Raw genomic sequence first — 18056 nt, 5'->3', positions numbered from 1 at the left:
ATCCCAGAGTATACTAGCAGCATACAGGATACTGCTACTTTAGCTGGCCAGTATTCCTGAGTGAGTTAACGAGTAGGCACATTGTCACAGTACTTTTTTGGGTGCAGATTCTCTTACTGACCATTGTTTGAGGTGCTTTCTGGAAATGGATTCAGAGGAAATTTTACGTTAACAGCAAGAACTGAAAGTTAATTTTTCAGTGTAGCTGAAAAACTTTAGGAAGATTTCCATAAAATATTAGAAAGCAGTCACCCATAGACAAAATATGTCTCATTTTAAGTCTTAGTGTCTTATGTCAGAGAAATGCAGGGCTGGAGGGATGCACTGATCTAGGCTACCTGTAGACTAATGGCAGGACAGGGGAAGTCCATTGTGAATTTTGCAATTCAGACCTGCAGCCCTCTGGAGAAGGGGCTTCTCACTAAGTGGTGCTCAGTCTTATAGGGAATCTCTCTAAACAAGGGTCCTTGCTTTGCAACAGACATCAAAAAGTATATACCCCCAGATAATCATTCAGCAGCAGGCTCTCTGTGCTCAGTTTAGAATTTCTCAGTCTTTGCCGTTACATGATTCCTAGGATTATCTGAACCATTTTCAATCAAAGATAGATCACAAAGGATAAAATCCAACTCTACTAAGACAAAAACTGCAATTAGAGCTGATCCTGCAAGTCCTTTGGAATATGAAATTGGTCTACATAACTAATCTGTATGAATTCTGCTATGCTCCATGACTTCATACATGCTTTCTGGGGTCAGTCCCATTTTGCTGAGATATCAAGAATGGCAAGCCTACCTACAACAAATATAAGGTAAAATTGCCTGTGACTGGAGACATTTAAACTACCTTGTCAAAAGGGAGATGAAAAGCTAGAGAGAGCTTAAGTAACTCACTTTCCCCAATTGATAGTTCATGTCTGCTACTTTGTGCATGAATTCCTTTTTTTAGATACTCTGTTACATCACAATTCAAAGCAACTCTATTAGTCCTGTGATTTTCTAGTCCATACCAAAGGAAGATGTATTAGAAATGATGAAAATATTTAAGGTTAAAAGAAAATTACAGACTCTTGTCCAGTATAACAGTCACTGGTCTTTTGTAAATAATTTAATTTAAATTAATTAAAATTAGGCAAATAAAAAATTCAGTACATAGGGAACCCTAACATCATGTCAAATGTTCACTAGCAAAACAGTCTGGGTTTAGAACATGTCTGCTATTGCAGATACACTGAATGATATAGTTTGACTATGAAGAATGGGTAATCATTTTCTAGTCTGTTCTTTTTAGGTTTCAGGAAATAGTCAGATAATGGAGATGGCACACTCAACAAAGCTGGAGGTTCTGAGCTGGGTGTATACTATATTGGGTGATGTAGTCATTGAAAGAAAATGACTCCCATAAACTCATAAGCAGTGGCACTATCAGGAGGTGTGGTCTTGTTGGAGTAGGCATGTCTTGTTGGAGAAAGTGTATTTCATTCACTTCCTGCTGCCTGCCCATTCATATATAGAACTCTTAGTTCTTTCTCCAGCACTGTGTCTGACTGTGACTGTCATGTTTCCTGCCATGATGATAATGGACTGAACCTCTGAAACTGTAAGCCAGCCCCAGTTAAATGTTTTTCTTTATGAGTTGCCATGGTAATGGTGTCTCCTCACAGCAATAGAAGCCCAAGCTAAGACAGGTGACTTATGGATAAATGGTTGGATAAAAGAAAAAGAGACAGTAAGAATAAGAGAGGGAGAAAAGAGAAAGGGAATACAGAAAGACAAAGGGAGAAAGAGAGTTGACAAGATGGCCCGCTAGGTAAAAGTGCTTGTTTTCAAGCCTGGTGATCTGAGTTTTATCTCTGGGAGTCACATAGTAGGAGGGAGAACTGACTCCTACTGGTTGCCTTCTAACTTAAATACGTGCATCATGGGATATGTGCTGGCATATAATTGCACACTAACCCACACATTCACACACACATACACACACAACGAAAGAAAGAGATAAAGTTAAGGAGGGATATATATATATATATATGTATATATATATACATATATATATATATATAGAGAGAGAGAGAGAGAGAGAGAGAGAATCTCAGAGAATCAGAGAAAAGGAAGAAAGGAGGCTGTTTCTTGTATGCAGGGCTTTTGTCCATAGAATACTGAACTGAAATGTCATCACAATGACAGCTTTTTTTACACCACAGCATGATGTACCCTCCACTTGGATTGGACTGTCTTAGCTGGTACTGTGCAACCACATCAAAAGAGCAAAAGAGGATTATTTATTTTACCATGTAAATTTTTATAACCATGCCAAGGACAGTGATATTGCATTATAACTTAGATTATGTTAAGAGAGTCAGTTGATAGAGTGAAACTTTTCACACTTTTCAATGTTACATAGACAAGACCTAAATAGATATAGGTATCTCATTGCATGTCGGCGCATAGGCTTGGTATGAATTAGCAGCCCAGGGAGACTCATCAAATATCTCCTGGTAAGCTTCTAACCTTCACAGCTATGGAGGACACAGCCTTCCACTATAATTAATTTCTTTTATTTCAGTTCTTTTTAATGCACATAATTACCCTACAATCTTAAAGAACTTGAGGTTAAAGATCTGTTTTTCAGGACTTGAGACAATATTAGAAGACATAAAAATACGTAGTACATCCAAGTGTGCTGTGCTGTGCATAAAATACAAAGAAGAATATAGCAAAATATGTAAAATATTGTTGCTTAAAGTGTTGGTTAGGTGGCTTGCTCATGAGTAATAGTTACATCAGGGACAAATTTTTAGGGAAATGAATTTATTTCCTGGTTCTTTTCTAATTCCTTTAATCTCTTTTGCCATTCCTAACCATAGCAAATTTCTCCAGCTTCCCACTAGTGACATAGAGTTCTTACATCTCTTTTCTACTCCATGAACACTGGCTGAGATCTGGCGACATCAGTAGATAAGGTCTATCCTCCCATATAATACTTAAATGACAGCATTTTCTTGAATTCTAAGATATCATAAGAATTTTAGAATTTTAAGATATTGTTGGGGCTTTTTCTACTTTGAATGTGTTGGTGTTATGGATTTTCATTACTGTTGGTTATGGTACATATTGAATTACCATAAGATTAATCCTTCAAGTTTACAACCCAGTGAGTTTTAATATATTGAAAAAGGTTTAGAACCATCTCTATTGTTTTTGTTCTTGTTTTTGTTTTGTTTTTTTGAGACAGGGTTTCTCTGAAGCTTTGGAGCCTGTCCTGCAACTAGCTCTTGTAGAGCAGGCTGGCCTTGAACTCATAGAGATGCGCCTGCCTCTGCCTCCCAAGTGCTGGTTAAAGGCATGCGCCATCACTGCCCAGCTCTATCTCTACTGTTTTAGCTTGGAAGAGTTATATCACCCTGAAATGCCCATTAGAAACTTGCTATTCTCATCTCTTTTCATTCTTCAACAACCACCAATCTACATATTTTCGCAAGAATTTTCTATTTTAGACAGTTCATATAAAGAGAGTCATGTATCACATGGCACTTTGTGTCTGGCTGGCACTCCTTCTCCATAGCTGTATTCATCTCCACAGTTGTGTCTACAATTTATTCTTTATTGCAGCTGAGCAGTGCTGCATTTGCACCAATGCCATCCTTTCACCGCTTGTCCTTCAAGTTGTTTCTAGTTTAGCTACTATGGACAACTCATCATATGTAATTACATAGGTTCATGGTGTCCACTTATTGGGGTATATTCTCAGAAATTACACTTCTGGGTCATGTACTAGCTTTTGTTTACATTTTTAGCAACCTCTCAACTATTTTAAGAGCATTTGAATTGCTCAATATGTCTATATACTTAAAGGTTTATATTGCCCTTTAAATTCATATGAACATAAAGGTGCTGAAAGAGTAAGCGAAGCAATATAAAAGCTTTTAAGGAATGAAATTTCAAAACTGTACTGGTGACAATGACTCTTCCCTCCTTTATGTTAAAAGAGAAAAACAAAAATCACTCTCCCCCAAATTTATGACAATATTCCTCAAAGCAGTCAGCTTTCTGGCCAATAAAACAAACTGCTAAAACCAGCAGAAAGTGAGCTGTGCACACACAGACCTGTGCAGCTGACCACTCTGCTCCGGGAGCTCCATGTGAAAACACAGGTCCCATTTTTCAGGCCCCCGTGTAACACATGCTTTATTCTCTGACTAAAACAGTAAATGTATGTATGATTTATTTATTAAACTAAAAAATATTTTGTTTTGCACAAGTGGTAGGTATAAAATCCCACTTCTTTAGGTTTATATTTTCATTAAGCTGATGATGTTGAGCATTGCTTTGAGATGCTTGTTGATCCCTTGCATATCTTCTATAGAGCTATATTAACAACACTAATCAAACAACTGTTGTTCTGTTAGGTTGCTTGAATGCCCTGTATCAAATTAAACAATATATTAAGACTAACTTTATATCCAGCATTTCAAATATAGTTTCTAAGTGAAAAAACAGAAGAGGTATTCCATGCGAATAGAAACCAAAAGAGAGCAGGGTGGCTAAATCAGATGAAATAGATTCTTAATATAAGTTTACAAAACACAGTATGTTTGCACACTAATAAAAGGTTTAATGTTATATAAAATTTTAAATTGCAAAAATTTATACATATATCATACCATCAAAATCAGAAGCAAAACTAACAATTGCAAGGATAAATATATAATCTTACAAAATCATTGGAAACTTCAAGACCTCATTCTCAAAAATATTTAGAAATGATTGGCAAAAAAAGGTGAGAAATGAGAGAGCTTAAAACTACAAAGTGCTAATTAGATCCAAGAGGCAAATTCAGGACATACTTTCCAATGGCAATAGTATTCCCATCATTCTCAATCCTGGGCAGAAGGATAAGAGCACTACAAAACTATTCCACTTCAATAGAACTAAAAAGGTAAATTCTGCATAAATACCTTCTTTAAGCACAAAGTGATGTAGTTAGAAATGAATAACAACATAATACTGTAATTTTTGTAAAGTTATAGGAATTAAACTTTACACTGACCAAAATATAGTGGGTGAAATTAAAGAATTTTTATAGACAGATACAAATGAATATACCAATATTTATGAGATACAACAAAAACAATGTTAAAACTAATAGATCAGTGTTTTGTATCATAAACAAAACAAGAACACCAATTTCAAATTTCTACCTTAATAAACTTAAAAATTAGAAAAGAAACACAAAATTCTGAACTCAAAGTTGGAAAAGAAAGAAAATGTGATTATAGTAGAAATAAATTGTATAGAGGGTAAAAAATATATAGAAAATAAAAAGAAGTCTTTGAGGTTAACAAAATTGAAAACATTTAGCAGAAAAATTGAAAAAGTTAGAAAGTACTTATATCAATAAAGTAAGAAATAAAAAAGAGACATTATTTTCAATTCTAAATCAATTTAATTGGCTACTATGAATAGCTAATAGAAATAATTAGACAATATTTAAGAAACAGATGAAATTGAAAAAATATAATCTGCCCAAACTAAATGAAAAATAAATAGAAAACTAAATAGCTTTTAATTTGTAAGGACATTGAATTCTTGTAATAATAACAACAACAGAATTTTCAAAAGAAGAGAAATTCTATATGTGATAGGTTCAGATAGGAATTGCACAAAATACTAGTGGAAGTAGTATAAGTCCATTTTCGAACTTCCCTACAGCAAAAGTGAAGGAATAAATTATAGTAATATGAAGAGTTCTACCTTTAAATAGGCCAGAAACAAAAAAGAATGATAGGGTCCATCTTTTATGGATGTTGAGTTAAAATGCTGGCAAAGCACACTCAGGAGCAAACAGAACAGATTTTACACTAAGACGGACTTATTCCTGGGATACAAAGAAAGTTCAGTGTAGGAACATGGATCAATATGGTGGACACATCAATAATTTAGATATTCAATCAGGTAAAAATTATATCAATTAACTATTCAAAGCAATACAACTTCAAATGATATAAAAAAGAATAAAATACTAGACACTAAATTAACCAATTAACCAATGAACACTATAAAACATTATTGTAAGAAATTACAAAGACACAGAAAAGTATCTCATGCTCACTAATCATAATACGTAAAAATGTTAAGATATAAGAATCACCCAAAATAAATCTTCTGGCACATTTTTTAGAATAAGAAATAATATTCGAATGGAATATCAATGGATTCGGAAAGTAATGATTAAAGAACAAAGTGGAAGCATCAGCATCAATGGGATGAGGTCACCTGCAGAAGCCTGAGGAGTTCCAAGACTTCCATACTGTACTGCTGACTACATTACAGAAAAGAATTCTATTAACAGATTTTAAAATAGAATTCAGCATGGGTTTACTAGCAGTACAGGTACCTGTACACACACGAGTGGGTATGAGCTTCCCATGAAACTGAAGCTCAAGATGTCAGCAATGCCTGAATGGAGAGCTTTGGAGGTTTAGGAAGTTTGTCAGGGATTATCCGCTGTTTATCTCTTTATCTCTTTCCCTTAGGGATGGTTTTGTTGCCTGATAATGTAAACTATGGGTCTTAAGAATTCCTCAACATTTCATTGCAGGGTGTGACCATCTTAATGAAATCACACTCTCTAGCTTGTGACACAGAAAGCTCTTGACGTGTTGAGCTATTATTTACTTTTTGCAACACTACACAATTTTCCACATTTGCTCAAATTTATTCCTAAATATTTTATTCTTCTTTTGCTATTATAAGTAGAATTGCTTTCTTGATTTTATTTTTGCCTTGTCCATTGTTAGTTTATATTTTTGCAATGATTATGTATGTAGATTTTGTATACTGCACCTCTGTTAAAATTGTTTATTTGTGCTAATTAACTTCTACTAATGGATGTTTGTCACTGTGTATTTGGAAGTAGCCCATTGGCGCTACTTCTGATTAACAAGTGACATAAAATACCCTTGTAACATCAGTAAATTTATATTGTAACTACAATGATCACATTAAAACTCTGAGTGGTCAAGTTAGTCGAGTTTTTATGTAAAATAAATCGATCCACAGTGCCAGCCTGGGTGTGGATTTCTCTCACCAACATTTTTACCTCCTCCAGGCTCCTACAGAAAAGTTGTGAAAACAGCATCTGTTTGCATTAGCGAAAATTCTGTTGTATTTCTCCATTACTCTGCTAATTCAAAAGTGGCATGATGCATTATCCTTTTGAATGGTTTAATAATATTTTAATGATTGACAAATCAGAAAGGAGAAGTGTGGCTAATCCCATTACTCTTCAGTTCCACGATGATGTTGAAAATTGAGTTTCAACTTTCTTTGGACTAACCTACTGTTTTTAGGAGGAACAAGTTGCCCTAGTGCTTGGGCAGGAGTTTATATATCTACTGTGTAACATTCTCCTTTTCATCTCTCTGTAACCACCTAAATACATTTTGGACTAATATATGCTGTACAAATTGCCATGAACCAGAAGCGAAGAGTTCAAATGCTGTCTATGGATGATTGGACACTTTCTTTCTTAGAATTTTATTAACTATTATTACTTCCATTGTACTTCTGTCCATTCTGAACAACAAAAGTCATGGTTTTGCTAAAACTATGCAATTTTTACCAATGCAACAAAATCACAAATAGATTTCTGACTTCAATCTTTGCTAATATGTGTTCCCTATGTATGGATATTTCATTCATGTTTAATTCTAAAATTAGTTCAGCCTGAGGCATAAATTGACTACATTTCCTCCTTTTGTCTGCCATGTTAATTACCACCAATCTTACTAGAGTAGACTAGTCAAACATTCAAACAGCTGTGGTAAACAGACAAACATACACACACACACACACACACACACACACACACACACACACACGAGGAGGAGGGAAGATTGGGGAGAAAGGCTCATAGATTCAGCTCAGGGATTGTGTTTTAGTTTCACAATATTACAGGGTTACTGAATGGAAATGATACAGACACATTCAATTTTGCATGTTCAAATCATTAGAATGCCAAATCTACAGCATTATCCAAGAATACTTATACAGTTGTGTGTTTAGATGTAATCTGACATTCCTGATAACAAGTCAATTAGAGAAATTCAAGACTACAAAGTGTTTGTCTGAGAATCCTGTTCTGGAGGTTTTTTTTGCCTCTCATCATAGCTCCTCTATTTCCTAGGGCAAGTCTGTTTTATTCTCCACAGTTCCAGTTTTCCATATGTAGAACTGAAGTAGTAAGTGTCATTTTAGCTCATTTCTTCAGAGAAGATACCATGAGAATTAATGAGATTATTCTTCAGTAGACCCTCAGGCTGTTTCCACTGCACAGATTTCATTATTGGCCTCTAGGGAAAGCAATCTAGGGGAAGGATAGTAGTACCCTTGATCAACTGGGACAGGCTTGGTAATGGAGTAAGGTAAGACATTTACCTTTGGAGACTTGATAAAGGGAATGAGTGAACAGAACAAAGAATATCCCTTATCCTCCCCTCACCCTAAGACATACCAGCTACCCCTAATTCCACATTACTTAGCTGATCTGACCCCTGAGGAAAACAGGGCACAAGTTCACCTGCCATATCTTCTATTCCAGAGGTCATAACTTAGCCACTTGAGTAAAGATCCACCAGATGAATGAGTCCTCATGGAATCAGGGCAGCCTAGTGAGCCATACTACATACTGGCAACTGCAACATACTACTGTTGTCTACAAGAGAACATGCCAACTGTCAGCCAGTTACAGCAAATGGATGTCTTCATCCCAGAATAACAGAAGAGCTCACTGTGTAACTTGCCACTGTGTAACTTGACATTCAAAACTAGCTTGCTGTTTAACCTGGGCGTGAAAGGTGTAGCATAGATGACGATGCTGTCTGGACCTTTAGGATAGCCCTGTATGGAGAAGCACTGTCCTAGCTTTTGGCAGAAAAGCACAATGAATAAGAACACTGCTGCTCAGGATGTTTGCATGAGCAACCAAGACAGGTGATGATGCCACTTGGCTTTTCTTAGAAGTTGCTGCCTTTCTATTCACTTTTGTTCTCTGCTGATGGCTCTTGGGACTTCCTCTTGATGGACCTTGGAAGAGGGGTGCTACAAGCACAGCTGGAACTTGTTGGCAGATGAGCTTCTTGCATAGTCTCCCAGTTTATTTGCTTCCTAAGTTTATCTCCTTGTTTTGAAGTGTGAATAGCTGGGTTTCACAAGCTGGCTCCAAGTGTTTTTTTCACAGTGGCTTGATGCCATCCTGCAGAGACCTGTTTATATGTGCTTCCTGGTTCTCTGTATCATTAATCACAGGAGGTTGTTAATGTGCCTTTCTTGGCCAGTTACACAACACTATTTAAAAGACATGTGTAGGGTTTCACTTGCACCAGTAAGCCATGGAGTAGAGAGTACTTTCAGGAATTATCTGTCCTCTGAACACTCTATGGAACAAGTTTTGCATGTGTGATTCAGATAGGGTTAAAATATATACTTCTATTTGGAAAGAAGTAAGTTCTTGTTGTGGAATGAACTTGCCCTCAGTGATATTTCTGCAATAGGATATCTACATCAGGAAAGGCTTGAATCCAAAGTTCAGTCACTCATTTGCTTAAATTACCCAACTGTGGAACCTTATTTTTTGTGATGATAGTGAAACAGGAAGAACATCTTATTAAGTTGAAATTGATGTTGAAAACAAAGGCATTCATTACTAAATCTGAATTAGTATTCGCTAATTGGATAAGACCATATGTTGGATGCTCCAGTTCTGTTAACCATTAACCAGCTAGTGACATAGTTCACTAAACTTGCTTTGTCCACTTTTTATTTTAAATTTATTCTCAAATACAAAGCATTCAAATTATTCTTTTAATCAAAATGCACACATAAAATAGGGATAGAACCTTTATTTTTATATCTAAGCCTAATTTCTACCTCAGTATCTGGACTTCACTTAAACACATTATCCACTTTATCACTTCCTCCACAGTGAGATGACACACAGTAAAACCATCTCGTTTTTCAAAGACCTAAATCCAAATGCCAAGATATGTCAAGTGGTCACAAGTGATGTCCTGTGCCCCACACTTTGTCAAGCAGTCACAAGTGGTGTCCTGTGCCCCACGGTTTGTCAAGTGGTCACAAGTAGTGTCCTGTGCCCATGGTTTGATAATTTTGTCTCTGTCATAGTATGTGGGAAACTCATTCCAAAAAGTGTGGAGAAGCAGGCCAGGTCCCATCATATAAGGATTTCAGTGTTTGGCCTGATTATGTTGTTTGTAAAGTGGATGATTTTTGTATTGCATGGCCCTCTGAGGAGACTGTGGGGATGGTTGCAAACTGCTGCCTGGGCCAAAAGCTGAAGTAGTGGTTCCTGGGCCTGCATCCAGTCCAAGCTGTTTTCCACTCTCAAGTTTCTGACCAGAATCCAACAAGATATTTTTCTGCTTACTCTGTGGATTATCTGAATTTCTCCATTGTCTCTCTTTTAGTCCTGGTCATCACTGTAACTCATAGGCAGTAAAGTATCTCTTAGAAATGGCTTCAACTTTTAAACTGCCTTTCAGTTAACTCAGGTAAAATAGGACAGAATGTATAAATTTGAAATACAAAGAAATCTGAAAGCAATTTAAAAAACACCTGTTATTGTAATTTTACTACTATAAAAATAGCAAAAAGAATTGTGATACATATTTTTCATTAAGGGATGAAAAGTTCTTAACTTGTAGGAACATAAAATCACAAAACAGAGCACTTGTTTCTAAACAAAAAGGGAGAAGAACATTTTCAACAAAAGAGCTCTGCTTTACTTTCTGTTACAAAATACCCCGGTTTTTCCTATTATTTTTTTAATGCAGTACTTATGCTGGAGAGATGGCTCAGCAGGTAAAGAGTTTTTTCTTCTCTATGCACGAGGACTAGCATTCAGATCTTCAATCCTTGGAGCAAGTTAGACAGCCAGACTAGCTGAAAAAGTCACAATAGGTTCAGCACAAAGTTCTGCCTCAGTATATAAGGTGAAAAGCAACCAAGGAAGACAATTGACATTAACATAGGTCCTCAGCTAGAATGTACGTACACACATGTATGCATGCATGTGCATATGCACATACACATACCTATGCATATGTACATGAAAACACACATATATATGTAAGCTGTTAGATCTAAATATATTTTGAAAAACCTATTCATACTCATACCACACAAAACTGCTAATGCTTTTGAAGAACTTTTGGGGCCCTTTTGTAAGTTCTTAGTTTTGTTAGTTAATAAAATCATCTTTAAATGTCCTCAGCTAGGGGACCATGTGATAGAATTTGAAAAAATATGGTGGGACAGGCAGACTGAAGGCCCTAATAGTTGCAAAAAGGAGAACTATGAATAACAGGAAAAGAGAGATAGCTGTGATTTGAATTAGAGTCCAAAAAATTGCAGGCAAATTTAGCAATGGAGATCAGCAAGCAGTTCTATGTGAGAGAGTTCTTTAGAGATACAGTAAGGCCAGAGTGTCAGTAAAAATACAGCTATGATTTTGGTTGATATCCAAAAATAAGCTGGTAAGTAGGAAAAGGGAACATTATGTGCTTTTTTAGTTAGAAAAAAAAAAGCAAGCCAGCAGGCTTCATAGTAAAACAAACAACTATTATGAAGGAAGGCTATGAGAATTTATGCATAATTTATTATGTCATTCAGGTCATTCCTCTGATTTCCTTACTGTATCTATACTTGAGTCAGATTTCCTGAGAGTAGTGTTCTGATCAGAAGACTGACAGGAAGCAAGTTCATAGCACTAAGTGTCTCATTAAAAAATTGGAGAGATTCCATATTAGCAACTAAGTAGCACACATGTAACTCCAGAAAAAAAGAAGGTTGAGGAAGAGGAAAAGGAGGAGGAGAAGGAGGAGGAGGAGAAGGAGGAGGAGGAAAAGAAGGAGGAGGAGAATGAAAGGTCGAGCGTAGGAGAGGAGGACAGTATGAGTCTTCTTAGTTTCAGGAGTAAGGAGGCTAAGAAGCCTCATACGAAGAACAATAAGAAGAGAGAAAGAAGAAGAAGAAGAAGAAATAACACCCCAAAAGATATAGACTTCGAGAATTAACCGAACTCAGGGATAAAATCAATAAAATAGAAACAACAACAAAAATAATACAAAGAATTAATGAAATGAAGATTTGATTCTTTGAGAAAATCAATAATACTGATAAACCCTTAGCAAAATTAACTAAAACACAGTGAAGATATTAATTAGTAAAATTAGAGATGAAAATGGGAACATTACAACAGACATTGAGGAACTCCAGAGAATAATAAGTATATACTTTAAAAATCTGCATTCTACCAAACTGGAAAACCTAAAAGAAATGGAGAAATTTCTTGATATATAACATGATTAAAGTTAAATTATGATTGGATAATTAATTTAAACAGACCAATAAACCTTCAGTGAAATAAAAGCAGTAATACAGTAATTAAAATTCTCCCAATAACAACAAATAGCAACAAAAAAAGAAGCTCAGTGATAAATGGATTCAGCAAAAATTCTACAAAATCTTCAAAAAAGAATTAGTGTCAATACTTTTCAAATGATTCCTCAAAATAAAACCTGGAGGAACAATTGCATCATTCTTTGTTATGATACCACAACAGCAACAACACCTAAACCACATGAAGACGAGACAAAGAAAGAACACAGGTGAAAAATTCTTAATAAAATATTTGCAAACTGAAAGCAAGACTACATCAAAAAATTTTTAATCCACTATAATCAAGTAGGCTTCATCCTATAGATGCATGAATGGTTAAAGAAGGTAAATCAATAAATTGTATCCACCAAATAAGCAGACTGAAAGAGAAAACAAAAACAAACTAAAGCAAAAGGATATATAATGCATGATCCTTTCAGCAGATATAAAACATACATGGAATAACAGAATTTTAAAATCCCATGGTTAAAGGAACACTATAGGTATCTGGACAAGATTCTAGATTAAGCTACCAGAGTAGGGATAAAACCAGTCCCTGCATTCTTCAAGGCAAAGGCTACCAGCCTATGAAATCTCACAGGTCATGAGTCTCCAGTCTTCAGAGGATGTCATTTCATTAATTATATAGAGAGATACATTAAAGAAGGAACCGAACAGTCTTTGCTAATAAGAAGCATTTTCAGAATGTCTTATTTTAAGTGTACTCTGTGTAGTTAGTAAACTTTCATAGCAATGGTGGAAACCATTATGTTAGATCCTCCATGCTCTTAAATTTTGCATCTGCAAAGTGAACTGTGGCTTGAGAATACTGAAAAAAAATTCAAGGTGAATTTCTTTACATTTCCTAAAATGTACAGAATAATACCTATTTAAATAGATGGACATTGGATTGTGAGAAAGCTAGAGATGGTTTAAAGTATACTAGTGAGTATGCATGTTTCATGTAAACTTATCACCATATAACACAAAGGATTGGAGCATCCATAGGTTTTGGTATCTGGTGAGTTTTTGCACTTAAAAATCTGAAAGCCCTGCAACTGAACTAGAGCTCTGCCTGGTATTTTCAGTTTACATCATATATTCAAACCCTTGCCTCCCCACCTAGAAATGAAGACAATTACATCATCATATAAGCTCTTTTGAGAATTAAAACAATATACACGTGGAGGTCACACTATCTGGTTAGTGATGAGTGCCAAACAAGTATTTTTCTCTGTCCTTTATTACTCATATTCCAGACTTATCTTTTATCTGCACATAGCTAGGTGATATTAGGTATAATTTCTGGATCACAAATATAATATACTGCTATGTGTAGGTTTGAATTAACCATTTTATTTATAGTCTTTCTCTCTCTCTGTCTCTCTCTCTCTCTCTCTCTCTCTCTCTCTCTCTCTCTCTCTCTCTCTCTCTCTCTCTCTCTCTCTCTGCTTCTTGCTTTTGGATATAATGTATGCACTTTCTACTGCTCCAGTACTATGCCTAATTGCTTGCAGCCATACTTTCTTTCATCATAGACTCTACTACCCACGGGAATGATATAATTGTTTTATAAATTGTGGTGGTCCTGATGTCTCTTCTCAGAAAAAAAAAAAAAGGAATCTAAGAAGTTGGTGCCTGGAATGAACCTGTAGATATGACAGGACTAATAGTGCTTTTGGGGGTGGGGGGTGTGGGAGACTTTGGAAGAAGAAGATTCTTAAATACTGTAAGTGAGGTTTAATATATCATCCTAGTAGTAGCCTGAAAGAAAGTAGGGTTAAGAGCAATGTGGAATATGTGTTTGATCCCCCAATCAGGTCCCTTTTCCAGGGTTGGAGATTTATACAAAAGCTGCCATTTTCTCAGAGACTTGAAAAAAAATTCCTGATTACTAAAAAGGGAATTAGTCTCTTTATCTCTAGCTTGAGGTCTTGTGGCTCTTCTGAAAGACCAGGATAAATCCAGACCTTCTAGCAGGAAGAGTACAGTCAAAAATCTAGGTTAGCTGGTTCAGTAACTTTGTTCCAGGAACTGGCTGACCACAAAATTAGATTATAATCTTGAGAACAATCTTGAGAAACTGGGAATTACCCCCTCGTGATTATCACTGGTATTTTCAGAATCTTCCAATGATGCCCTCTCTACCCCCTTTGGGTTGTGGTTTCTTCCCTTAAATACCCCTTCTTGCAGCTACTTGGGATCTAACTCCTCTACCCCTATGTGGGATATGAGTCTCGGCCACAGTGCACTGGTTCCTGTCAATAAACCTCGTGTGATTATAGTAAGAACAGTCTTTCATAAATTCTCGGGGGGTCATTTTATCCTGAGATTTGAGTGAGAGTCTTTCATTTGGGAGCATGTCCAGGATTGGCCACCACCCTCATCTCTAAAGACCCACTTGGAGGTGAGACAATGTCTGTGTCTTTGTGTTTCCATGCCAGTTGAATTCAGGTTCTGTACTTTCAGTTTTGCAGTCTCTTGGGTCTTGGGAGGAGACAGAGGGAGTGATCAGCAGACATGCTAGGAAATCACCGACTGCCACCCTGGAAAACATCCCGGGAGGTGAGGCGGGCCCCCAGGGATGCCTGTAAGATTCCCATCTCAGTGCTGGTGAGGATTCAGAAGTTCTCCTGGATTGGAGCAACTATTCACCCTCCTGGCTGTCTGTATTGGAGTGGTTTTGCCTGTCTAGGTGGAGATGGACATTTGTTAGCTTTTGTTTGTGTGTTTACAGTCTCTGCTTTGTCTTACTTGTGACATTGATGATGGACAGACTGACGACTCCTCTGAGTTTGACTCTGGATCACTGGACTGAAGTTAGGGCTATAGCACACAACTTATCAGTTGAGATTAAAAAAGGACCATGGAAGATGTTTTGCTCCTCTGAGAGGCCAGTGCTTGATGTTGGCTGGCCTCCAGAGGACACATTTGATTTAATCATTATTTTTGAAATTAAAGCTATTGTTTTTCAGGAAGGACTGGGATCCCATTCCAATCAACAACCATAAATTACTGTATGGAAAGATTTGGTCCAGGATCCCCCAAGTTGGGTTAAGCCTTGGGTGTGTGGATGGAAGCCAGGCTCCCGAGCCCTGGCTCTCCGAGAGTTGGAGCAGAAACAAAAACCTGTAGCTCTGATGCCTGAGAATTCGCCCAAGAACCAAACTTTGGCTCCTCCTAAAATCTATCCCAAGATTGAGGAGCCACCTGAATGGCCTATCCTTCCACTACCCCCTTACTCGCTGCCCCAGATGCCTGATCCTGGTGCTAGCAGCAGCTCCAGGGAGTGCAATGGGCACACAAAGTTGGCATGCTCAGAGTCCTGCACAGGGTCTCAGAGGACTAGATTTGACAATGGAGTTGCTGCGGTGCGTCTATGGGACTCCAGTGGACCCACCCCACCTCCAAACCCTCCAGTATTAGAACAAATCACCCTTCCTTTGCAGAAATCTCACCAGCCTGACAGGATTGGTGGAATTTTTGATGTTTTCCCACCAACCCACCTGGGATGACTGTCAGCAGCTTTTACAGGTCCTCTTCACTACTGAAGAGAAAGAGAGGATCCTGTTGGAGGTCCAGAAAAATGTCCCTGAAGCAAATGTGGCACCAACCAATAGTCCAAATGAAATAGATGCTGGGTTTCCCCTTAACTGACCTGATTGGGACTTCAATATGGCAGCAGGTAGGGAGCGGCTGATGGTCTATCATAGGAATCTCGTGGCAGGTCTCAGAGGGATCACAAGACTCCCCACTAATTTGGCCAAGGTAATAGAGGTTCTTCAAGGGCCACTTGAACAGCCATCTGTGTTTCTTGAATGTTGAATGGAGGCTTACAGGAGTTATACTCCCTTTGACCAAACCTCTGAGGGTCATCAAGAAGTAGTAGCTATGGCCTTCATAGTACAGTCAGCATCAGATATTAAGAAAAAGTTACAGCAGTTAGAAGGGTTGCAGGATTATACCTTGCAGGATTTGGTTAAGGAAGCAGAGAAAGTGTTTCATAAGTGAGAGACTGCGGAAGAGAAGAGAATAGAAGAGAGAGAGAGAAAGAGAGAGAGAGAGAGAGAGAGAGAGACAGAGAGAGACAGAGAGAGACAGAGACAGAGACAAAGACAGAGAGACAGAGAGAGACACAGAGAGACACAGAGACAGAGAGACAGAGAGAGAGAAACATAGAGAGAGAGACACAGAGAGAAAGAAGCAGGAGGCAGAGGAAAGAGAGGACTGGAGGGATTGTAGACAAGAGAGAAATTTGATCAAATTTTGGTTGCAGTGGTAGGAGAGAAAGGAAAGACAGGACCTAAACAGATAGGAAACTTAGGCAACAGAAGACCAAAGATGAGTGAAGATGGACAGAATCACCTCTTGGACAAAGATCAATGTGTTGCAAAGAAAAAAAAGAATTGGGTAAGAGAATGCCCAAAGAAGAAAGGAAGGGCCCCTAAGGTACTGGCCCTAGAAGAGTATTATTAGAAGGGATAGGGCTTGGACACCCTCCTCTAGTCTAGGGTAACCCTGAATGTGGAGGGGACCCCTACAGATTTTCTAGTGGACACAGGGGCTGAGCACTCTGTGCTGAAACAACCATTGGGGAAACTAAAGAATACAAAGACTATAGTAATTGGAGCAACTGGACAGAAACAATATCCGTGGACCACCTTACAAATTATAGATTTTGGGAGAGGACAAGTGTCTCATTCCTTTATGGTTATCCCTGAGTATCCCAAGCCTTTATTAGAAACAAAGTTGAAGGACCTATCCAAAAAATTAGACCCTGTTGCCAGCAGATGGCCTTCTTGATCGAAAGCTATTGCTGTTGTAGCTCTGCTTGTCAAAGATGCTAATAAGCTCAACTTAGGACAACAGACAACTGTAGTGGCACCCCACACTCTAGAAAGCATTATCTGACAACCCCCTGGCCGATGGATAACCAAAGCCTTTTGTTGACTGAACGAGTGACCTTTGTTCCCCCCACTGTCCTCTGTCCTGCTACCCATCACTGCACTGACATTCTGGTAGAAGCTGGTACCGGAAATGATCTAAAGGATCAGCCTTGGCCTGGGAGTCTGAGCTGGTATATGGATGGCAGCAGTTTCATGGTTGAAGGTAAGCAGAAGGCAGAGGCAGCAGTGGTGGATGGGAAGCAAGTGATCTGGGCCAGTAGCCTTCCTGAAGGCACATTGGCCCAGAAAGCCAAACTTGTGGCTTTGATAAAGCTCTATGGATGGCGGAGGGGAAATCTATCAACATCTACACTGACAGCAGGTATGCTTTTGCTACTGCCCATGTACACAGAGCAATATACAGAAAAAGAAGACTGTTGACATCTGCAGGAAAAGACACAAAAAATAAAAAAGAAATTTTGAGCCTCCTCTAGGCCACACATTTGCTAAGGAAGGTAGCCATCACACATTTTCCAGGACACCAAAAAGCTCGAGATGCTGTGGCTAAAGGAAATCAGATGGCAGACCTAACTGCTAGAGAGGTGGCCCAAGGAGCAATGATCCTGTCAGTCAAAGAGCCTGAAGATTATTATGATATCAATGAAACCAACTTTAGATACACCCCTGATGACTATCAAGTTATGGGCAAATT

At 37.7% G+C, this 18056-nt stretch overlaps 1 pseudogene; it reads left to right on the top strand.

Annotated features, from left to right (window-relative positions):
- Window positions 1-17261, top strand: part of LOC121677228 — a 56435-nt pseudogene extending 39174 nt beyond the window's left edge.
- Window positions 17262-18056: the final 795 nt, after the last annotated feature.

The sequence above is a fragment of the Arvicola amphibius genome, chromosome 6, assembly GCF_903992535.2.
Source record: "Arvicola amphibius chromosome 6, mArvAmp1.2, whole genome shotgun sequence".
Taxonomy (NCBI): domain Eukaryota; kingdom Metazoa; phylum Chordata; class Mammalia; order Rodentia; family Cricetidae; genus Arvicola; species Arvicola amphibius.
Note: the sequence above shows the minus strand (reverse complement) of the source record. Positions and strands in the feature narration are given on the sequence as shown.